The sequence below is a fragment of the Sarcophilus harrisii genome, chromosome 3 (assembly GCF_902635505.1).
Source record: "Sarcophilus harrisii chromosome 3, mSarHar1.11, whole genome shotgun sequence".
NCBI lineage: Eukaryota > Metazoa > Chordata > Mammalia > Dasyuromorphia > Dasyuridae > Sarcophilus > Sarcophilus harrisii.
In genome coordinates, this window is record NC_045428.1 from 559,475,668 (window position 1) to 559,500,658 (window position 24,991).

General features: G+C 41.5%; 1 long non-coding RNA gene across 1 annotated transcript; it reads right to left on the minus strand.

The window, feature by feature from the left end:
• Nucleotides 1–11,354: 11,354 nt before the first annotated feature.
• On the minus strand, nt 11,355–14,571 carry LOC116422821. The gene is made up of 3 exons (XR_004233356.1): nt 14,302–14,571; nt 11,886–13,024; nt 11,355–11,805 (listed from the first exon to the last, which is right to left on the minus strand). It is a non-coding gene; the product is annotated as an uncharacterized LOC116422821 (long non-coding RNA).
• Nucleotides 14,572–24,991: the final 10,420 nt, after the last annotated feature.

Consider the following 24,991-nt stretch of genomic DNA (forward strand, 5'->3'; position numbering starts at 1 on the left):
TTTTAAACTCTCTCTCACCCCACCCCACAAAAGGGTGCATTTTTTTAAAGTGTGTCAGTAGCTTAGTTCAGCCCAGCATTCAGAGAGCTCTCCACACAAGTACTGACAAATTCTTCAAGTCTTCCCAGTTCCTCACATAGTCCCCCCAACCCCTATTTGCCCCAGACCCTCAGTCTTCTCACTTTCTCTCCCCAAATTCACTTCCCAGTCTCTCATTCCCCTCCTCCGACCTGTATCCCACTTTCCCATGCCTACATAAGGCACTCTATTCCTACTTCTCAGCTTTTCCTCACATTTTCCCTTCAAAACCCTTTTCCACTTTGTGATCAATCCCATCTCATTTCTGAGCCCCTCAACCCAAACCCATATCTCTTGTTCCTTCCAGCTTATAGTGTCCTCATCTCCCCTCCTCCCCTCCTTTTTCTATCCCCACCCATCTTCCTCACCCTAATCCCTTTTCAGTTCTTCATCACCCTATTGATCCCATCCTACACTCTTCACAGCCTCTCAGCGCTTCCTGTCTGTCATTACCTCAAAGTCTCTATACCTCTGGTCCTCCAAGTCCCTATCTCCTCAGGTGCTCAGCCTTTCACTTGACCCCATATATCCCTAATTCCCTAGATTATCTAACATTCCATGTTTTACCCCTCCCTTGTCTATTTTGTCCCTCAAAATTTCCCGCACCACACCCTGTCTTCCTAATCCCACCCCCTCATCACCTAATCTTACCCAACTTCACCACCCATATGTATCCCTCGTTCTAATCCCAGCCACATCCCAGTCAATCTGTTCAATCAACTCTTCAACCTCTAAGAACTCCAGGCCACCTCTCCTTCTAGGCAGATCCCAAGCCCAACAAAAGAAACAAGCCCATAATAGAGAAAGCAGCTGGCAGGTGATTTCAGAAACCCAGGGCTTAGATTGGGTTAAAGATTTGTGGAAGTAAAAGAAAATTAGAGTAGAGATAAAATTGATAGGATTTGGTAACTGATGGGGGAGAAGGACCAGGAACAGGAAAGATGATTCTTCAATTTCCAGCCTGGATGGTTTAAAATTAAGAACAGAAATTGAGAAATTGGGAAAAGGGCCAGGTTTAGGTGACTAAACCAGGTTTACAATCAAGAAAGGCAGTTAAGCAAAATCAACCGATACAGATGCTTAGTCTGACAGTGTAGGTCACATTCTGCATCCATAGCTTCCCGCCTTCCACTGAAAGAAGTACTTCCATGCCCATCAGTTGGGGAATGGCTGAATAAGTTATGGTATGTGAATGTTATGGAATATTATTGTTCTATAAGAAATAATCATTTTAGCAGGATGGTTTCAGAAAGGCCTGGAGAGACTTACATGAGCTAAGTAAAGTGAGTAGAACTAGGAGATCATTATACAACAGCAACAAGAAGATTCTATGATGATCAGTTCTGAGGGATGTAGCTTTCTTTAACAATGAGATAATTCAGGTTTTGTGATAGAGAGAACCATCTGTACCCATAGAAAGGACTATGGGGACTGAGGGTGGATTACAACATAGTATTTTCACCCTTTTTGTTGTTTGCTTGCATTTGGTTTTCTTCCTCATTTTTTCCTTTTTGTTCTGATTTTTCTTGTGCAGAAAATTTGTAGAAATACATATAGGAGAACTGCACATGTTTAACATAGGTTGGATTACTTGCCATCTAAGGGAGAGGGTGGGGGGGGGAAAGGAGGGAAAAAATTAGAAACACAAGATTTTGCAAGGGTGAATGTTGAAAATTATCCATGAATATATATATTTTGCTGAGGCAATTGGGATTAAGTGACTTGCTTGGGGTCTCACAGCTAGGAAGTGTGAAGTGTCTGAAATCAAATTTGAACTCAAGTCCTCCTGACTTCAGGGCTGGTGCTCTAATCACTGCACAACCTACCTGCCCCCCGTGCATATATTTTGAAAATAAAAGCTGTAATTTTAAAAAAAGAGAAAGAAGTGCTTCCTCATCTCTTTTCTGCAGTTGATGATCATTATAATCCCTTCGTGTGGGGTTCCATTTTGATGTCATTTTCATTGACATTACTGTAGATGTTAAATTATTCTGGCATGCCATAAGAGCTTAATAAATGCCCTTCCTTTCATTCGCTCGTTCTAGTATCGGTTTATTTGTCTTCCCATTGTTCTCTAAATTCCTCTGCATCATTCCTAACACACTGATAATATATCATCCCATTTATACGCCAGAAATTATTCTGCCATTTCCTAGTCAGTGGGACTCGTTCCTTGTTTCTAAGCCTGTCTTTCCACAAAAAGTGTTGCTAGAAATGCTTTGCTGTATCTGGACCTTTCTTTTTATCATTGACTTCCCTTGCATTCCCTCAGTGAATATGAACAATGTCTTCACTTTTCTTATATTATTCCAAATTCTTTCCAGAGCAGTTAGTCCAGTTCACAGTTCCACTACTCCATTCCATTCCAAAATATTAGGGTGCCTCTCTTCCCTCAGCTCCTCCAACACCATTTCCGTCTTTTGTCATCTTTGCCAATTTGCTACAACCCCCTCATTTTACAGATGAGAAAACTGAGGCCCAGGGAGAGGAAGGGATTTATTGAAGGTCACACAGGAAACATCTTGCAAGGAACTGAAGGATGGGAGGCCTGCCTCATCTATCTCCCTGGACTGTAGGTTGGATTGCATCTCAACTTCCGAGATACAGCTGCCTCTCCACCGGGTCATGAGAAAGGAGGCGAGGGCAGGCTCTGGGCACAGGAAACAGGGCCGGCCGTGAGGCAGTGTCAGCCTCTGGTACCCACGGACTCCAGGATGAGCTGGTGAGATCACAGCTCCAGGAAGCAGCTGCTAGGGAGGCCCTGGGTCCGACTCTGGGAAAATCAGGCTCCAGCTGGCTGGGTCTGCAGCTCATTCTCTGCCTGCTGGATTTCCCTGCTGCTGCTCCTTCTGTCCCCATTCCACAAGAGCACTTAGAGAGGCCTTTTGGGAAAGTGTCTGTCCCAGATAAACACCCAGTGGACTATAACAGGATCATCCTTCTGCTTGCCATGTCATCTCTGAAAGAGATTTGTGGGTACTTCTTGTGTGTCCTTTCCTCTCTCCCAGTCTCAGTTTACTCATCTGTAAAATGAAGAGATTAGACTGGATTCAGTCTGATTCGGTATATAGAGAAAGAGCTTGAGAGGAAGTCAAGACCTGAATTTCATTGTGGCCCTCAAAGGAGCTGAGGCTGCACCACTGGCCGACCACAGGCAAGTCACCCACTTTTCTGGACCTCAGTTTTTTCATCTGTATCTTCAAAAGTCCTGATATGAAGCGTTTCCTGGCAGGGTGAACACAAAGTACAGAAAGAAACATATATATTTAGACACAGACACTCGGGAGATCTGGTTTACTTAACTGGGTTTATTTGTTACAAGTTTTTTTTTCTTTCTTTCTCTCAGTTTTTAAATGAGATGGGGGAACTAAATGTGGGGAGGTATTATTACTAGTATAAAAAACAAGGTTACATGTTTAACATGTGTGAGACTGCCTGCCATCTAGGGGAGGGGATAGAGGGAAGGAAGGGAAAAGTCAGAACAGAAGTGAGTGCAAGGGACAATGTTGTAAAAAATTACCCTGGCATGGGTTCTGTCAATAAAAAGTTATAATAATAAAAATAAAAAAAATTTTTTAAAAAGGTAACTATAGCATTTCAAAAAGTATTTGGAAGAAAACAGAAGGAAAATTGGAAAAAAGCATAGATAAGCTAGAGGATTTTTAAAGTAACCTATAGAATTTATGATATACTTCCCTCTCCCCCTCCCCCCCGAAGGCAATTGGGGTTAAGTGACTTGCCCAGGGTCACACAGCTAAGAAATATTAAGTGTCTGAAGCTGGATTTGAACTCAGTCCTCCTAACTTCAGGGCTGGTGCTTTATCCACTGGGCCATCTAGCTGCCCCTATGATATACTTTTTAAGGAAAAAAAAGACAAGTGGTAAAAAGTGGAAATCCATAATTTCATATAGTATCCACTTTTGTATTCTACTGTTTATACAGAAATTCTCTCTCTCTCTCTTTCTCTTTTCATCTTCTTTCCCCTCCCCTCATCTTTTCTCTCCCTCTCTCCTTTTCTCTCTGTCTCCTCCCTCTCTCTCTTATGTCTTTTTGTCTATTTCCACCTCCTTTTGTCTTTTCCTCCCTCCATCTCTTTTCCTTCCTTCCTTTCCTGTCTCATCTCTCTGTCTCTCTTCTTTTACCTACATTCTCTTTCCATTTCTCTATTTCTGTATATCTCTCTCCCTCCCTCTCTTTCCCTCTCACTTTGTCTCTTTTTCCCTTTCCTTCACTCCATTTGTATTTCTCTCTCTATCTCTCTCCCTCCCTCCCTCCTTCTATCTCTGTCCCTCCCCTTCTCTTCTGTCTGCATTTCCCTTTGACTCTTCTGACCTCCATCTCTCTCTCCATCTTCCTGTCTCTTTCCCTTTTTTCCTCACTCTTTCTCTCCATCTCTTTATTTTTGTTTCTCTCCCTCTCTCTCTTTCCCTTCCACTTCCTCTGCCTCTCTTTCTCTGTCTCTGTCTTTCTGTCTCCTTTCTTCTCTCTCTGTCCTCCCCCTCCCTCTCTCTCTGTTTCTCTCTTTTGGAAGGGTTGTTGGAGGTTATGCATGTACATTCATTTAAAAAATATTTCCTTATAAATCATGTTGGGAAAGAAAAATCAGAATAAAAGGGAAAACCCATGAGAGAAAAATAAAACAGAAGAAAAAAGAGGGGAAAGACATATATCATGTTTGACCTACATTAAGTCTCCATAGCTTTCTCTCTGGATGTGAATGGTGTTTCCCACCCAAAGTTTATTGGGATTGCCTTGGATCACTGCACTGCTGAGAAGAACCAAGTCTTTCATAGTTGATCATCCCACAATCTTGCTGTTAACATATACAATGTATTCCTGGTTCATTCCGAATTTTTAAAGGATAAAAATGAAGGGGTTAGATTAGATGATCTCTAAAACTCTTTCTACTTTTCAATTCATGATCCTATGATCCTGCTGATGACTAAGTCAAGTCTCTTCCCCTCTCTCTTCCTCAGCTTTCTCATTTCTAAGGATTTCATATAGAAAATTCCAAGAGTGCTGATGACTAAATTTTCAGTGTGAACATTTATACCTGGAAAATACAAATAAGGATTTGATTTATTGTTTGTTGATTATTGAGATTTTAAAAGTCTATCAGTAATGTAGACAAACTTAAAAGTCTATATTGCTTACTTCCCCCCCCCCAAAGAGTCAATTATTGAATATTCATCAGTCCATACCTGGGTTAGGACCAGTCAATGCTTAAGGTTGTTTTCCATTCTAAATCCTAGAATCTACTGATTTAGCTTGGTTCAATAAATAAACATTCATCAAGTGTTCATTAAATATAGGGAAAGTCCTATGCTCAATAGTGACAGACATAAAGATAAAAGAATACACATTTCTCCAGAAGTACACAACAAGCAGAACAAAAGACAGACATGAGGAAGGAATTTCTGATAATGAGGATGATGAGGATAATGAAAAGGGTGACTGAGAGTAGGTATCCATTTGCCCTCACAATACTCAAAATCCTTACAAGCAGAAAGTGATCTTAGAACTGATCTATTCCGGGCCCCAGAGAAGAAGGAATTAAGAAACAACTTGGCCGCTCTAATCAAGAAGAGAGTACAAAACTACATTAAAAGCTAAATAAAAACAGGAAGTAGCACAGGACAATACCTGGTTCATTAGTAGATCTAAATCTACAAATGTCAGTTAAGCAACAAAATGCCAGGTACTGTCCGAGGTGCTGGGCACACAAGACACAACAATGAAACAGTCCAGTGAAACTGTCCCTGCCTTCAAGATGTTCACATTCTGTGGGAGGAGTTTGGATCCAAATGAGGAAATAAAAATTCCCACTTTCAGCTATCACAAAATTCATGGACTCATTTTCAAAGTTCTGAATGACAGACATTTATCATGTATTTTAAGTACTAATCATTTAACTCGGTCAAGGTCAAGTGTAGGCTCTCTTCCCGGCTCAGGCTTGTAGAGAGCCAGAACTCTGGAAAAGTATACTTGAAACAAGGATACTTACAACAAGGTGTTAACTCAGTGGAATTGATGAGATGATGGCTCTCTAGTATACATATACTTAGTATTTAGCATGGTGATGTAACAGTTCTCTAGTTCACACATACTCAGTATACTGTAATGATGTAATTGTAATGGAGTATTTAAAGTGGGACAAAGTCAGATTAGGGAGGAGACTGGTTGAGACTGGCAGACTGCTGGAAGAGACTGGGTCCGACTATGACAGAAAGCTAGCCTGAACAAAACACAGGCTCTTCTCCAACAAGGTGTTTCCCATGCCCATATTAAGATCATACAAGATTCCTCAACGAGTTGAGCTACAATTCATTTAGTAGCATGCATTTAGAGTCGGACAATACCTTGGAGTCTGTCCCCTCCAATTCCTTTCTTTGGGAGAGGAAGAGCCTGAAATCTGGAGATGTGAAATAACTTGCCTATGGTCTTATAAGTAGTAAGTAGCTCAACTGACCCATCTTTTCCACCTCTTGCCAGTAGCCTTCATATTCTAGAGATGTCTGCAACCTAGAGCCCTTTCCTCTGCTTGGTGAGTCCCCAATTCAGACCACCATTTGTGAGGTTCTCAGGCCACCATTTTCACTCTCTTTTACTTCTCACTCTCCTTGCCTTATCATGGGTATATGGGCCAGATGAATCACACATACTTGGGTTTGCCAAACATACAGGTGTCAGATTCATTCATTCATTTTACTACTATTTTAAGAAGAACCCTAGTCATACTTAACTTTGTCCAATCCTGGATTCTCTTCTCAAACTCTCCCTCCTTCTTATCCAATACATTGCCACCTAAGATAATCCCCTGAGGCTCTCCTCTTGTGATTGGTGTCTTCCTCCCTAGGATCATCATCTGAGGAAGGATCTCAATCACCTGTCATCTCACTCATGCCTGGATTCTTTTTCCTTCTTTTCTGACACATTGCCCCTGTGTGGGTATCCTCCCCTTCCCTTTCCCAACTCCTTGAGGGTAGAAGCTGTCTTTTTTGCTTGTATTTGTATTTCCAGCACTTTACACAGTACCTTGTATATAACTTTATTTAATTTTAACTTTTAATTTAAATTAGCTAAATTTTAATTTGGGGGGGGGGGTGAGACAATTAAGTTTAAGTGACCTACTTAGGGTCACACAGCTAGTAAAGGTTAAATGTCTGAGGTCAGATTTGAATTTAGATCCTTCTGACTGCAGGGCTGATTCTCCATCTGTTGCATCTTAAATTTAACTTTTAATAAATTATCTATCTCTTTAACAGCACAATCAACAACCCTTTATTAACATACTATGTGCCAAGTACTATGTACAACTGGAAGACTGGTCTCAAATCCATGTCAACAAGTTAACCTGAGACGTAGAATTAGAAATCATTTGAGAGCAAGAAGGGACTTATATAATTTAAATACACTCTATTTTATAGATGAACAAAAGAAGGACAGATACAAAACAAATATATCCTAATATATTTCCAATAAATGAAATTTTCTATTTAGTTTTTAAAGTTTTTTTTTTTCTTAACCCTGCTCCCTTCTGTCCATCTAGGCTTGTTACACCTTATTCCCTAACACATGTTCTTCAATAGAGTGATGCCATCTGCTTCATAAGATACTCTATCTCTCTGATCCAGGAGTTTTCTCTGGCTGCGTCTCATGCCTAGAACATTCTCCCTCCTCATTTTTGCCTCCTGGCTTCCCTAGTTTCCTTCAAGTGTCAGCTAAAAATTTCATCTTCTACGAGAAGCTTTTCCTGATCCTCCTTAACACTAAGCCCTTCCCTCTGATTGTTTTCTCCAGTTTACTTTGTCTGTATCTTGTCCATACATCACTATTTACATGCCTCCCATGAGACTATGAGCAGAGAAATTCTTTTGCTCTTCTTTGTATCCCCAAACACTTAGCACAGAGCCTGGCACAAAGTAGGCATTTAATAAATACTTTTTGATTGAACTATCTTTATTTCCATACCTATTTTATTTCATAGAGTTTCTGAGAGAGAGGAAGAAAAGCAGCAGAAAAAGGAGGAGTTGGGTGGAGGAAGATGAGGAGAAGAAAGAAGAAGGAAGAAAAAAGGAGGAGGTGGAGAGGAGGAGAAGGAGAAAAAAGGAGGAGGAAGAATAAGAAAGAAGGAGTAGGAGGAAAAAGAAGAGAGAAAAGGAAGAGGAGGAAAAGATGAAGAAGGAGGAAGAAAAAGAGAGAGAAAGAAAGGGGAGAACATGCATTAAAAGAGAGGGTTGGGTAGATTTCCTTTAAAAAAATTTTCAACTAGTCCTTTAATGGAAAAAATATATATATTAAGAACACTTTTAAATGAAGATCCATTCACAGTTTCTGAATTTTCCTTATAATACTTGGGAGCCCCAGATCTGAAGGTAGATCTGGTCTAAATCAATGAAAACACTGAATAACAATGTCTATCTCTGTACTCTTCAAATTTGAGTATATGTGCTGCCAAATCAAGCACTTGGATAGTTTTCAATGGGCCCCAGAGAAAGGGGGTTTCAGAAATTGTGAGCGTGGATCCACAAGGGAACAACCATGTGCCACCTTTTACCAGGCAGGAGGCACTGAAGCTGCAGGCAGAAGCCCCACAGTCAACCTTTGTTAGAAATTCTGCAGATCATCTTCAGTTCTCAATGGGGACCATAATGAATTAAAAAAAGGGAGAAAATGTGACTTCAAGGTCTCACATGTTGTAGTTACAAAGAATTTGAGAGCACAAAGGCACTTCAATGATCATCTATAACCAAAAGGAATCCCCAATACAATATATCCAATAAATGGTCTTCCAACCTCTACTAGGGACCTCCAAAAAGAGGGAGCCCCCTACCTCTAGGGCCAGAGAGGAGCAGGGTCTGAAACCTTGGCTCCCAATTATAAAACTTGGATCACATTGGAAAATACAATCTTGTAAAACTACATTCACAGCGAGGATGAATTCCATTATGAATTAACATGGCAGCTGACACAAAAGCTTTATGGTAGTAAATGGCTGGTTTTAGAGAAAACCAAAGAATGAATCATGATTAAAATGAGAAATCACATTCAAGCAGATTTTTAAAGCTTTTGTTCAGAGGTTTTTCATTTGCAATTAACTCTTCTTGACTCCATTTGGGGCTTTGTTGGTAAAGATACTGGAGTGATTTGCTATTTTCTTTTTCAGTTCATTCTACAAATGAGGAAACTGAGGCAAACAGGTGAAGTAATATGCTTGAGGTCATTCAGTGTGTAAGTGTCTGAGTCTGGATTTGAACTCAGGAAGATGACTGTTCCTGACTCCAATTCCAGGGCTCTATCCACTAGGCTACTAAAATACTAACCTCCCCAAAGAACAAACATTAGTAAATGACCTAGTTGTGGTCTCATGTGGTATATGGACTGATAGATTTAGAATGAGCCTTCTACTGCTACCTTAGACACTTTCTACTGTATAGGTCCTGGATAAATCATTCAACTTCTCTGACCTGGTTTCCCAGTTGTTGTGTAGCTCTAAAGAGCTGATATAGGTAGATAGATAAATAGATAGATGGATAAATGCATGGATGCATGGAGGGATGCATGGATGCATGGATGGATGGATGGATGGATGGATGGATAGATGGATGGATGGATGGATGGATGAATAGATAGATAGATAGATGATAGATGAATGAACAGCTAGGATAGGTAGATAGATAGATTTGCAAACTTTTTAATCCTTTAGGCAGCTAGGTGGCACAGTGACTATCAGCCCCAGAGTCAGGAGGGCTAGTCAAATCCAGCCTCAGACACTGGCTAGCAAATCACTTAAATCCCAATTGCCTCAATAAATGAATGAAAAATACAAGTGAATGAAGAAATGTTATCTAATACCCAACATCTATGTACATTTTGTGATTTGCCAAGCTCTTTACAGATATTTCATTTGATCCTTGCAGTGATCCTAGAATGTAGCTACTATTGTTTCCTATTTTACAGAGGAGAAAATTGAGGCACATAGAAGTTAAATGATCTTCCTAGAGTCACCCAGCTAGTGCCTGAGGTAGAAACACATGCACTCCAAGTTCACCAGCTTCCCCCAATATTATCTTTATACATGGCTCAATCAACAGCTACTTATTAAATGTTTGCTATATATTAAATACAGTATTGTACATATGTATATGTGCACATATAGACATATGTACATATGCATATACACACACATGCACATATTCCCTCCCTCTCAGTACACACATATATATGCACCAGGCACTGTGTGAAGAACTGGGGCTACAAATAAGAGGTAAATAACTTGCTACCCAAGGTCACATACCCAGTGTTAGAGCTAAGCCTTTGAATCTAGTCCTCTTAACATCAAGCTAATAGAGCACTGCTACTGGCATGAGGAAGACTTAAGTTTAAACACTTTCTAGCTATGTGATCCTAAACAACTCACTTGACCTCTGTCTGCCTCAAGTTTCCGCAAAAGTAAAATGGAAATCATAAAGGCACCTTCCCCCAAGACTGTTGAGATGATCAAATGAGATAAGAATTGGTCTTTTTTTCATAGTATTTTATTTTTCCAAATACATGTAAAGATTCAACATTCATTTTTGTAACATTCTGTGTTGCAAATTTTTCTCCTTCCCTCCCTTCCCCATCCCCTCCCCAAGATAAGAAGCAATCTGATATAGATTAAATATGTGCAATTCTTTTTAACATATTTTCACATTTGTCACGTAAAATCAAATAAAAAGGGAAAAATTACGAGAAAGATAAAACAAACAAATAACAACAACAAATAAAAGGTGAAAACACCATGCTTCAATCCACATTCAGTCTCCATAGTTTTCTGTCTCTGGATTTGAATGGTATTTTCCATCTCAAGTCCATTGGAATCATCGAATTGTTGAAAAGAGCCAAGTATAATGAGATAATATTTGTGAAGTGCTTAGAACTTGTAGCAAGTGTTTAATAAATGCTTATTTCCTTCTTTCCTTCCTCTCTTTGCCCCTTCTTTCCTCTTTCTGCTTCTCTCCTTCCTTCCTCCCTCCCTCCTTTGTTTTTTTCCTTCCTCCCTCCCTTTCTTCCTTCTCTCTTTCGTTCTTTCTTCCTCCCTCTTTTCTTCCTTCCTTCTTTTTTTCCTTCCTCTTTTCCTTCTTTCCTCCCTCTCTCCTTTCCTTCCTTCCTTCCTCTTCTTTCTTTTCTTTTTTCTTTCTTTTTTCCTTCCTCCCTCTTTTCTTTCCTTCCTTCCTTTTTTATTTTTTTCTTCCTCCCTCTTTTCTTTCTTTCCTTCCTTCTTCTTCCCTTCCTTCCTTTCTTTTTTCCTTCCTCTTTCCCTCTCTCCCTCTTTTTCTTCCTTCCTTCCTTCCCTCCTTCCACAACACTTATTTACAATATACCTATGCTACCTACTTCTTCATTCATTCAATAAGCATTCATCTTTTTCTTTACTTATCTTAATTCAATAAGCATTATTTGGATGCTAATTATGTTCCTGGTGCTATCTAGGGATGGAGACAAAAAAGGAGAAACAGTTGTCGCCTTCAAAGAGCTCACATTCTCTCAAGCTAATATTCTCCTAGTGAATACTTGCTCGTCCTATTGCAGGCCCCAGCCTTCTTCTGGTTCTTAGTTCAAACCACCGTGGGAGACCAGCAGACCTATCAGCTTCCTTGGCTGGGCCACCAAATTGGTAACTGCGAGTCTGTTAACAATTTCCCCCCTTTCAGAGCCACAAGTTCCAGTGGGTGGATGAGGCCCTGAAATAGAAAGAATCTTGGAAGCTTCTATGACTCATCTCCCGACACTAGCTCCCTGTTTTATATCCTGTTCTGCTTACCTTGGTGCATGCATTGTTTGATCTTATTTGCTTGGAATTCAGTTGTGAAACTTTTACTTTCTTTTAATAGCTTTCTGTGTCTTACTGGGTAATGGTTTCCTGGAAGAATAAAAAAATGGTAGACCAAAATGAAAATGAACTCTGGGATGATTCGTTCTCTTGGATGATTTTTATTTGGCTATGGGAAATTTGTTTTTATTTGGCATGAATAATAGACTCATAGAGTGTTAGGACTAGAAGAAAAGCCAGGACTAAGGTCAAACAAGGTGGGCAGTTGATGGACAGTAAGTGGAGTGTAACATGTTTTGTTTTGTTTTTACAGATGGAGGCGTCATTTAATGGAGATAGTCATAAAAATGAGAAAGTTGAACAGCTCTGGTCAATTTGGGGTCTGATGTGTAACCCTTGATGGGGTTGCAGAGAGGCTTGCTTCTGGGTGCTCTGGTGGGAATCCAGGCTGTCAGAGCTGGACGAGACCTCAGGAACAGATTATTAAATGTGAAAAAGAAATTTAAAACATAGACCTTAAAATAAGAAAAAAATCAATGGAAAGAGTAGTGACTTTGGCATTGGAATAGTTGTATTCAAATCTTGTGCTTGCTACCAGGATGGTCTTGATCAAGCCATTGGACCTAGTAGCGACCTTGTGTCTTCTAAAAATATACAGTGTCATATAAAATAAGAATATTCTCATTATATATATATAGTGTCATATAAAATGAGAATAATCAAAATAAATCAGAATAAGAAATAACAGAATATAGAAAGTTAACTTTGAAAAATGCGCTAGAACGGGGCCTGAGAAATTTTTACATGATCAGGATATATAGGTATATAAAATAGGTATAACGGCAAGCTAGAATTCTTCACTAATCTTTTATTTATTTATTTTTTGATGATGGGGTTAATGACTTGCTCCGGGTTTTACAGCTAGCAAGAGTCTGAGAGCCAGATTTAAACATAGTTCTTCTTGAACTCACGACTGGTTAGGCCCATCTCTAGCAACTGATAATTCTATCTCTGGCCAGGTCATGGTCTTGGGTTTGAGGTCAGTTTCCCAGTTGCCAGGCAATCCCATCCATTTATAGTGGGACCTGGGAAAGGGGTCTTCACTGAATTGTAAAGTTCATCCTCGACACCTAAAACAGAAGGTCACAGTTCCCCAAGATTACCCCTGAGTTGCCAGCTCCGATATCATGCTAACCCTTTTTTCTACCCTCCCTATTGCTCCAGATTCCTCCCCCTCCCCACATTAAAGTTGCTCTCAGGGGAAAAAAGTGTAGGGGGTGATGGAAGGGCCCCATTTCCCACAACAGAGCAGACTCCACCATCACATCTGGTCTCCAGCCAGGAATCCTGCTGGAGACGAAATTAGCCTGAGCTGAAAATAAAGTCTCCATCCTTGGAGGACACCAGGAGTTCCCACTCCCCCTCCTTCAGAGCCCAGCTTGGCCTTCAGAAGACCCCTCCCTACTCTATTTCTGGCCTCTCCTGCGGATTTCCCTTGCCTGCCTCCCTCCCAAGTGGAGGCAACATAGAGGGGAATAGAGACTGACTTTCCTAACCCAGGTTTTCCCTCCCTAAAGAGGTTAAGAAAACAGCTAGAGCATCTCAGGTCAAGTCTTGTTGCTTGTCGTAGGATTCTGGGTAAATCATTTCACCTCACTGCTTTCTGAGATACAGCTTCCACATCTGTAAGATGGGGATCATAATGCCTTAGAACTAGACAGTTTTTCTGGGAGGGTCCTTAGAACCCAGGAGGTCAGAGCTGGGAGGGCCCTTAGAACCCAGGAGGTCAGAGCTGGGAGGGCCCTTAGAACCCAGGAGGTCAGAGCTGGGAGGGCCCTTAGAACCCAGGAGGTCAGAGCTGGGGGGCCCTTAGGACCCAGGAGGTCAGAGCTGGGAGGGCCCTTAGAACCCAGGAGGTCAGAGCTGGGAGGGCCCTTAGAACCCAGGAGGTCAGAGCTGGGAGGGCCCTTTAGAGCACAGGATGTCAGAGAGAAGTGGGTCAGTGGAATATAGAATATCAGGACTGGGAGGGCCCTTAGAACCCAGGATGTCAGAATCAGAGGGACTTCAGGATAAAGAATGCCTGGAGCCCTGAGACTGGTGAGCCGGCCCAAAGCCCGTACTGGTTCGGGAGAAGGGCAGCAGGGAGCCCCGGACTTCAGCCCCGGGAGCAGCTCCCGCTCTCCCCGAGCCGCTCAGCCCTCCGCTGCCCCTCCCCCTTCCCGGCGCCGGGCTGCCAGCGTGGTGGACTAACTGCATTCCTTTGGTTTTCCCACACACTCCCAATCAAAGGGTCCCCCCAGCGCTCCGAGCTCCCTCCCTCCCCCCGCGGTAAATGCCTGCAGAAGTTCTTTTCCTCCACCAGCCCCCCCTCTTCCCGCCACCCCCGTCTTTAATCTGTTGTTACCAAAGAAAGCGGCTTTTGTTGGGCAGGGGGTTCCAGGGGCCGGCGGGCGGGGGGAACGCAGCCCTGTGAAAGGCGCCCCCTCCCCACGGCTAATTATGCACGGTGGCTGTGGTCGGGCGGCCGATTGTGTGTCCTGCAGCTGCGAGGGCGGCCGCGGAGCGGGGAGGGGACGAAGAAAAAGGCAGCCCGCCCGTCGCCGCCCCGAAACCTCCTCCCCCCACTCTCCCGGGCCGCTCGCATTGTCTCCGGCAGCCCGGCCCCGCGCACCTGGCTCCGGGGCCCCGCCGGGCCGGCCCAGGGCAAGGGACCCCTCCCGGCCCCTTCAGACACCCGGGCCGGGGGGCTGGGGGCGGGATCCCGGAAACTCCGGCCGGAGGGGGTGCGCTGGACCGAGGGGGCAAAGGACTCGGGTTCAGTCTGTTAGTTCCTAGACTGTGATGGGGGCCATACTTCCCCCACTCTGGCCTGGTTTTTTTTTGTTTTTAATCTGTAAATGGATGAAATTTAGTTCTAACTTTCAAAAACCCAACTAATTTCTGTGATCTAAAACCCTCCCAGCTCTGACATCCCGGGTTCTAAATTTCCCATTACCTCCCTGGTTCAAGGGCCCTCCCAGCTCTGACATCCCTGGTTCTAAGGGCCCTCCCAGCTCTGACCTCCTGGGCTCTAAGGGCCCTCCCAGCTCTGACATCCTGGGTTCTAAGGCCCTCCCAGCCCTGACATCCTGGGTTCTATGGCTCCCTGTGTAGATGCTAACCCTGAAAATATCTGCCTAAAACCATTGGCTTTGGAGTCCATAAACCGGATTCAAATCCCAGCTCTCCCATTTAATGTCTGAGTGACCTTGGATAAGGCATTTCTACTCTCTGATCCTAAACCCAGTCAATCTGTAAAATGAGAAGCAGGGCCTAGATGACTTCTAAGTTTCCTACTAATTCTAAATCTATAATTCCAGTTTCCTGTGACCTGCAGGTCATGGATTCACATAAATGGCTCAGATCAAAAGCTGGAGGAGAGGGTGTGTGATGCCATCTATTCAGTCAGTCAATAAACATGTTATTAAATGCCTACTGTCTGCCTGGCACTGTGCTAGGAGCTGGAATACAAAGAATAGCAAAATATATATGTTTCCAGCACTCAAGAAGCTCAGTCCAAAGGGGGTGAAAGCATGCCAGTAATGTTATACAAATAAGCTGCCAGGTCACACAGCAAGCATCAGAAACAGAATTTGAACTCAGATTTATGACCCCATTTTATAGGAGAGAAAACTGAGGATCAGAAAGGATGTGATTTGCCCATCAGTCCACATGTAGTATTTTAGGAGGCATTTGAACCAGTCTAACCTGACTCCCCACCCAGCCTACAATCTCCTAAAGCACACGGATCTGCCAGAGGGATCATTTTTTTTTTAATACCAGAAACTTGTGAAGGCCATCTACTCAAACATCTAGGGATCTGAATCACTGGAAGAAGTTTTGTCCACTCATTCCTGAAGAACCTGGTTGTGAAGGAGGGTCCTTTAAAGGTTACAAAGTCATTTCCTTACAAAGACTCCAAGGAAAAACCCATGAGTGTTATCTTTGTTTTAAGAGGTAGGGAAACTGAGGCCCAGAGAAATAAAGTGATCTTTACCTCTAAGTAAATTGGGTTCTTAATCCTGGATTCCTGCACTCTAACTAGGGTCATGATTTAATAATAACAATAATAATACACTGATTCCTCTTTACACAATACATTCACACATATGGCATCTCACTGGTACAATCATATGGTATATTCGGAAAAACCCTAGCTACAGGTATACAGTGAAAAATAACAAAATTCTAACGGTACCCAGGGGTTCTTTTTTTGTCTACACTTGTGATATCCCTGGTGAAGAGAAACTAATTCTAAATGTTCTGTAATTTAAAATTTTAAACGCCTACCTAGAATGTAAGATTAGGTTACATACCCAAGGAGTGAGTCTCAGTCAACAGATGGTAGAGTCCTGGCTAAACTTTCAGCCTCTGAGAGAAGCTTTAGGGCAGATAAGTGATACAGTGAATAGAAAGACTGAGTCCTGGGTCTGGGTGCAAATCCAGCCTCAAACACACTTAGTAACTGTGAGACTCAGGACAAATCACTTAACCTTGATTGAGAGAGAAGTTGGGGAAGAGCAAGATTAAGGGGAGAGAGAGAGAGAGACAGAGAGAAACAGAGACCAAGAGAGATAGAGACACAGAGAGAAGACACAGACAGACATGGAGAAAGACAGAGAGACACGGAGAGAGAAACAGAGAAACACAGAAGAGAGACAGACAGATTGACAGAGAGACAGAGAAGAAGGAAGGAAGAGAAAGGTGGGGGTAGAGGAGAGACAGAGGGAGAGACAGAGAAAACCTTTCAGGATTCCCTAAATCTTGGGGCCTTCCCTCTGTGGAGCTAATAGGAAATATTCTCTATCTTGTTTGTATATAGTTGTTTGCATGGTATCTTTCCTCCACATACACACACACATACACACACACACACACACACACACACACACGCAACCTTTAACTGTGAATTCCTTGAGAGGAGAATTGTCTTTTGGCCTTTGTGTTCTCAGCACTAAGTACAATGCCTGGCATACACTAGGTGACAAATGAATGCTAGACCCTTAAAGAACTAGCATATACTTTTTATATAAACCAGACTTTTTTTTTTTTTTTTTGGAGGGGGGGAGGCATTCAGGATAATGTGTGCCATGTTTAAGGGAGGGAATGGCTTCCCAGAGCAAGGATTTTATCTTGTTTGAAAGCGAGAGCGACAATTTTGGAATCAGAAAGACTTCTTGGTTCAAGATTTATCTCTGACAGACTTGTCTGTCGTGTGATCCCACACTCCTCACTGCTTTTCCCCTAAACAGTGTGATGAAAGCAACTTGAAGAAGTCAAGGGGGAGGGAGGAATTGAGCAAGGGGCTCCAGCAGTACCAGAGCTATCTTGAAGGGAGCTAGAGGAAGAGGGGAGCAGGGAGAGCATAGGAGGACACAGCTTGGGCAGAAGCACAGAGGTAAGAGATGAGTTGCCTCTTAGAAAAATAGCATATAGGACAGTTTCACTAGAGAGAATTTATGAACCTACTTATCCGGGAAAATCATTTCGTCTGGTGCAGTGCTATTGAGAAAGCAATGTATGGAGTTAAGAGTTCAAATCATGCTTGTTTCTTATTCCCTCAGTACCCGGGGGTCACCTCATTTCTCTAAGGCCTCAGTTTCCTCATATGTAAAATATGGCAATTGGACTTCAATGACCTCTGAGGCTCCTCTCGGTTCTGATTCCTATGAGCCTGATACTGCCCTGAGTCTGTATATTGGGAATGATACTTCTTCATAGAAAACCCTAGGGATTAATGACACACACTGGACTTACCTAATTAAAATCTAACTGTCAATTTTACTTCTTTTTAGGCCGTGGGGTTAGAACAGGGTAAGCAAAATGCAGTGGAAAGAATCCTGTCTCTGGAACTAACCAATGGAGAAACATTTATAAAGTGCCTACTATATGCCAGACATTGTACTAAATGTTGGAGATACAAAGAAATAAAGTTTGTAAAGATGAGACTCCTGGAATCTGGCCTAAATCAGTGAGCCCCAACACTGGGTACAATAAAGAGGCAACCTCTTAAACAATCTATCAGTCTCCAATTTTTCTCCCGTCCCCACAAATCCATTCTGCATCTGGCTTGAATAATTGTTCTAAAACATAATTGTAACCAAGTTGCTTCCCAGCTCAAGAATTATCAATGACTCTCTATTGTCTATAGGGTAGAGTTCCAATTCCTTAAGTACTTACTGCTTGTCAGTGCTACCTGCTAGATATATAAAAAAGAGGCAAAAGACGTCTCAGCCTTCAAAGAATTTACAGTCTGATGGGGGAGAAAACAAGCAACACATATATACAAAACAAGGTAACTACAGGATGGATAGGAAATAAATAACAGAGGGTAGGCACTGGAATTAAAAGGGTTTGGGAAAGACTTCCTATAAAAGAAGGAATCTTAGTCGGGACTTAAAAAAAGCTAGAGAGATCAATAGACATGGAGGTAGAAGATGAATGCAAGCACGGAGGAACAATTGGAGAAAATGCTTGGAATGGAGAGATGGAGTTCAGGGTTCAGATCTGGGCTCTGACTTTTACTATGCTCGTGACTGGGTTATCCCCTTGAGCTAGATGGTCTCAGACCCCCTTCCCGGCCCAAGTGTAGATCCCAGCATTAGCTAGAGCAGAAGCCAGATGGCCATTTCAGAGGTCAAAAATATGATCCACGACTGTTTCAGGATCTGTAATGATATTCCCGTTGTGGGCTCCAAAAGGGTGAGCAGAGCTTACCCCCAGACTGCCAATAGTTTGCAGGAAGCATCTCTTACCCGGGGTCCTGCTTGTCTCATCTCCCCACCAAGCCCCACTCCTTGCACACCTCGGCTGGCCTCGTGCCCCCAGAGCCCTGGCAGGGGGCACTCTTGGCCAGCCCTAGCTGTTTCCTGTTTGGCTGGCAAATTATATTCTCTGGCAGGCTCACTTTCCCTGAGCCCTCCCCCACCCGGCAGACCCTGGGAGTCTGGAGCCAGGGTAGAATCCAGTCCAAGCCCAGGGAGACGCCAAGCATTGTCTCAGAAGGCCTTTTCTTCCCTTCTCCTGGCTCCGGGTCATCATCACTTGAAGGTTTCCAAAGCATTTGTCTCATAGCAACCCAGTGAGATACGGTACAGTCTTAAGTATTATTTTCAACATTTTACAGATGGGAAAATTGAGGTTCAGTGACCAAAGTGACCGATCTCTAGGGTCGCTTCTAATGTTAAATCCTATGGCCTTATAATGTACATAAATGAACTTAAAATTTTAATGCTTAAATTGTTTTCATCATTCCAGGGATCTTCCAGGTAGGCCCTTTCTAGACCAGAGACTTAACCAGCTCAGCTCAGCTCTGGAACTCTCTGAACGGTACCATACTGTTCCAATTGGTAAGTTTTTCACATAGCCTGCTATATTTAGCCAGCCCAGCCATGCTTCACTTTACACCCAGGCCTTCTTCTAGCCTGCCATTTGCTTGTGCCCTTTCTGACCCCACTCCATCCCTCTTTCCAGCTCTGGAACCATAAGCAAGTGAATTCTTCCATTCCCACTGGAAAAGATGTGTCAGCCTACTCCCCTGTGGCCCACTCGTTTTCCATACCAAAATACTCCACCCTGACCACCATTGCCCTGTATGTGTTGTCTTTCCCTATTAGAATGACCTTCTTGAGATCAGATACTGTCTTGCTTTGGGCTTTTTATTCCCAGGGTATAGCACAGTGCTTGGGGTATAACAAGTACCTTTTAAATGCTTTTTTATTCATTCATTCATTTAACTATATCTACATCTATCTATCTATATTATATCTCTATATTCCTTTGCTACCCAGAGAGTCATCCCTTATTATAAAGATTAAGATGGTCAAGCGGTCAGCAAATATTTATTTACTTTAGGTTATATAGGTACAATCATTTTTAATAACAATAGTTTTTTTTATTTTTCAAAATACATGCAAAGATAGTTTTCACATTCACCCTTATAAAACCTTGTGTTCCAAATTTTTCTCCCTCCCTCTCCACTTCCTCCCTCCTCCCTCAATAGCAAGTAATCCAATATAGGTTAAACATGTGCAATTCTCCTAAACATATTTCCACATTTATCATGCTGCATAATAAAAAATCAGATCAAAAGGGGGGGAAAATGAGGAAAAAAAACCAAGTCAGCAAACAACAACAACATCAAAAAAGGTGAAAATGCTTTGTTGTGCTCCAGATTCAGTTCCCATAGTCCTCTCCCTTGGATGTAGATGACTCTCTCCATCAAAGTTTATTGGAACTGGTCTGAATCCCCTCATTGCTGAAAAGAGCCAAGTCCATCAGAACTGAACATCACATAATCTTCTTGTTGCCATGTATAATGTTCTCTTGATTATACTCACTTCACTCAGCATCAGTTCCTGTAAATCTCTCCGGGCCTTTCTGAAATCATCCTGCTGGTCGTTTCTTATAGAGCAATAATATTCCATAACATTCGTATACCATAACTTATTTAGCCATTCCCCAACTGATGGGCATTCACTCAGTTTCCAGTTTCTTGCTATTACAAAAAGGGCTGCTACAAACATTTTTGCACATATGGGTCCTTTTCCCTTTTTTATGATCTTTTTGGGGTACAGATCTTGGAGAAACACTGCTGGATCAAAGAGTATGCAAAGCTTGATAGCCCTTTGGGCATAATTTCAAATTGTTCTCCAGAAAGGTTGAATCAGTTCACAACTCCAACAATGCATTAGTGTTCCAGTTTCCCCACATCTCCTCCAACATTTATCATTATCTTTTTCTGTCATCTTAGCCAATCTCAGAGGTATGAATTGGAACTTCAGAGTTGTCGTAATCTGCATTTCTCTAATCAATAGCCATTTAGAGCATTTTTCATGACTAGAAATGACTTATTTCTTCATCTGAAAATTGTTTATTCATATTCTTTGACTCTTTATCAATTGGGAGATGGCTTGTAGCCTTATAAATTTGAGTCGATTCTTTATATATTTTAGAAACGAGGCCTTTATCAGGAACACTGAGTGTAAAAAAAATTCCTCCAGTTTTCTGCTTTTCTTCTTATCTTGGTTACATTGGTTTTATTTGAGGCAAAATCATTTTTAAACACATTTCCATATTAGTCATATTGTGAAAGAAAAATCAAAACAAAAGGGAAAAATCAAGAGAAAAAAACATTCAAAAAAGGTGAAAACATTATGCTTCAATTGGCATTATCTCCATAATTCTCCCTCTGGATACAGATGTCATTTTCCACCCCAAGTCTATTGGAATTGTATTAAATCATTGTATTGTTGAGAAAAGCTAAGTCTATCATAGTTGATCATCCCACAATCTTCAGCAAATATTTATTAAGCAATTATTATTTGCCAGCCACTGTGCTAAGCACTGGAGATAAAAAATAAAGAGAAAAACATCATCCTTGTCCCGAAGGAGTTCATAGCCTAATAGAGGCGAAAGCATACAAATAAATACATACATGCAAGATGTAGGATAACTTTGGACAATAATCTCAGAGAGAGGGCAAGATGTAGGGCAGGAGAGTCATTTGGCAAAAAATAGGGTTAGAGTTGATTCTTGAAGGAAGCCAGGAAAGCTGGAGGTAGTGGGGGAAGAAAGAGCATTTCAGGATAGGATACAGCTGGTAAAATGGTCTGGTGCTGGAAGATGGAGTATCAAGTGTGAGGAACCCCAAGAAGGCCAGTCACAGAATAATAATAATATAAGAGTGGGAACATGAAAAAGACCTAGACTGTGAAGGGCTTTAAAAAACAAACTTTGATCTGGCAATAATAATAGGGAGCCACTGGTATTTGCAGAATGGGTTGACGTGGTTAAATTTTCCCTTTAGAAAAATCACTTTGGTGGCGGAGAGAAAAAATGGATCATGTGGAAGGAGACCAACCAGAAAACTTTTGCAGTAATTCATGAGTGATAAGGACTCACACTAAGGTGGCAGCTATGAGTCAAGAAAAGAGGCTTTATTCAAGAGATGCTATCAATCAACAATTGATATTTATTAAGCACTTACTATGTTCAAGGTATTGTGCTGTGAAGGTAGAATAAAACAGATTTGGTAAGATTAAATAGATGAAGTAAGGAAGAGCTGAGTATGAGAATGATGGGGTCATAGGTTATTAGTTTAGGTGACTGGGAGAATGTTGGGGTTCTCAACAGTAATGTGAAAGCTGGGAAGAAAGGGAAGGCTTACAGGGAAAGATGGTGAGCTCTGTTGATATATATTAAATTTGAGAAATTTATGGGACATCCAATTCAAAATATCTAAGGAAAGGGAACATGGACTCAGGAGAAAGACTATGGCTGCATATTGTGGATTTGGGAATCATTTGCAGAGATGTAATAATTGAATCCATGGGAGTTGGATTTCTGAGAAAGATAATATAGAGGGAGAAGAGATGAGGGATCCAGGGTGAAATCCTAGGAGACACTCATGAGCAAAGTCTTGGATGAAGATCTTACAAAAGAGATTGAAAAAGAGCAGTCTTTCTCAGGAAAAGTCAAGTTAACAAAAGGTTACCATCAGTCAGCTATTAAGCATTTATTTAATATCTCCTAAGTGTCAGGCACTATGCTAAGCTTTGGAAGTAGGAGAGAAGCAAAACAAACAAATAAAACCTGGTCCTGCTCATCAGGGAGACAAGATATAAACAACTACATACAAATAAGGTGCAGGAAAAAGGAAATGGAGATAATCTTAGAGGGAAGAGATTAATATTGAGAGAGATCCAAAAAGGCTTTCTATAGAAGATGGGATTTTAGCTGGGACCTGAAGAAAGCTGTGAAGCTAGGAGGCAGAGATAAGTGGATGAGAGTTCTAGAGATAGCGGATAATCACTCAAAATTCCGGGAGCAGAAGAGGAGATGGAGTGTCCCTTGAAGAACAGCAAGAAAGCAGAGTCACTAGATCTCAAAGCAGTGGGAACAGAGAAAGGGAAAACTGAAAAGGTAGGAAGGGGCCATGTGAATTAGCCTTCAAAATTCAAGAAAGAGGAGCATAACCTAGAATGGAGAGAGTATTCAGGAAGAGTGGGTGATTGACTGTTAGAGGATGAGGATTAAGAAAAGACTGTGCAATTTTGCATCTAATACTGGAGAGAGTAGGAGTTCAGCAAAATGAGCCAATGTATCAATCAAGACTGACATTTATATGTATTTTTCCATATTCATTTTCCTCTTCTCTGCAAAGGAGGGATGGCTTGTGATTTACCGTTTTTCTTCTTCTGGGTCAAGGTTGGTCATTATGGTGACACAGCAAATGACCTTTATTTCACGTCCTTTATTTCATGAGCTTCTCACAGAAGCTCTAGACCAGAGAAAGGATAAGAATTTCTCACTCCATCTTGACAGATAAGGAAACTGAGGCCCAGAGGGGGGAAAATGACTTTCAGAGGGGTAGTAGCAAAATGTTTAATAAATGCTTGTTGGATTGATTGGATTAGAATGAGAATGAGAGTCCTAGTTCTCCTGACCTCCAGTCTGGGGATCTTACCTGATACTTTATCTTTCTATTTGAATAATGAAACAAAATGCAGCTGGCAGACTCTCCTTGTATGAAAGGGCCTTTAAAACATTCAAGGGCCATGTAAATGTGTGTTATGACCACAGTTGGCAATTCCAGTAAGAAGAATGGGCGTAATTAGAGTAGCTGCTGCTTACCTTCTTACCAGTGAAGGTCAAAGAAAGACTTTAATCCTTTATTTCATCAGATTCTTTTCTGAGATCTCAGGGGGGAGGCAATTAATCAATCGACAAGCATTTATTAAGTACTTAGTATGTCCCAGGCACTGAGAGAATATTAATAATCATAAATAGTTGTTGTTTTTCAGTCATGTCTGATTCTTCATGACCCCATTTGGGGTCTTCGCAAAGATACTGAAGTGGTTGGCCATTTGCTTCTCTAGCTCAATTTATAGATGAGGAAACTGAGGCAGACAGGGTTAAGTGATTTGCCCAGGGTCACACAGCTAGCTAGTTTGCCATTTCCTTGTTCAGCTTATTTTACAGATCAGAAAACTGAGGCAGAAGTGGCTTGCCCAAGGTCACACAGGTGGTAAGTGTCTGAAGTTGGATTTGAATTCAAGTTTTCCCAATTCCAGGCTCAGTGCTCTATCCACAGAGCCACCTCACTAACCCTCATAACAGCTAACATTTATATAGTTCCTTAAGGTTTATAAATCCCTTTACAAATAATCTCTTTTAAGGGAAAGGGACCTGTATGTGCATGAATGTTTGTGGCAGCCCTTTTTGTAGTGGCTAAAAACTGGAAACTGAATGGATCTCCATCAGTTGGAGAATGGTTGAATAAATTGTGGTGTATGAAAATTATGGAATATTACTGTTCTGTAAGAAATGACCAACAGGATAATTTCAGAAAGGCCTGGAGAGACTTACACGAACTGATGCTGAGTGAAATGAGCAGGACCAGGAGATCATTATATACTTCAACAACAATACTATATGATGATTGATTCTGATGGATCAGGCCATCCTCAGCAACGAGATCAACCAAATCATTTCTAATGGAGCAGTAATGAACTGAACTAACTATACCCAGAAAAAGAACTCTGGGAGATGACTAAAAACCATTACATTGAATTCCCAGTCCCTATATTTATGCACACCTGCATCTTTGATTTCCTTCACAAGCTAATTGTACAATAATTCAGAGTCTGATTCTTTTTGTACAGCAAAATAATGTTTTGGTCATGTATACTTATTGTGTATCTAAGTTATATTTTAATATATTTAACATCTACTGGTCATCCTGCCATCTAGGGGAGGGGGGGGGGGGGCGGGTAAGAGGTGAAAAATTGGAACAAGAGGTTTGGCAATTGTTAATGCTGTAAAGTTACCCATGTATATATCCTGTAAATAAAAGGCTATTAAATAAAAAAAAACAAACAAAAAAAACAAAAAAACAAATAATCTCTTTTGATCTTCATAACAATCCCAGAAAGCAAGTGCCATTTTTATTCTTATTGCAGTGCAGATGAGGAAACTGAGGCAGAATGAGATTAAGTGACCTGCTACAGGGTCACACAAGTTTATAAGGCTGGATTTGAACTTGATCTTATCGA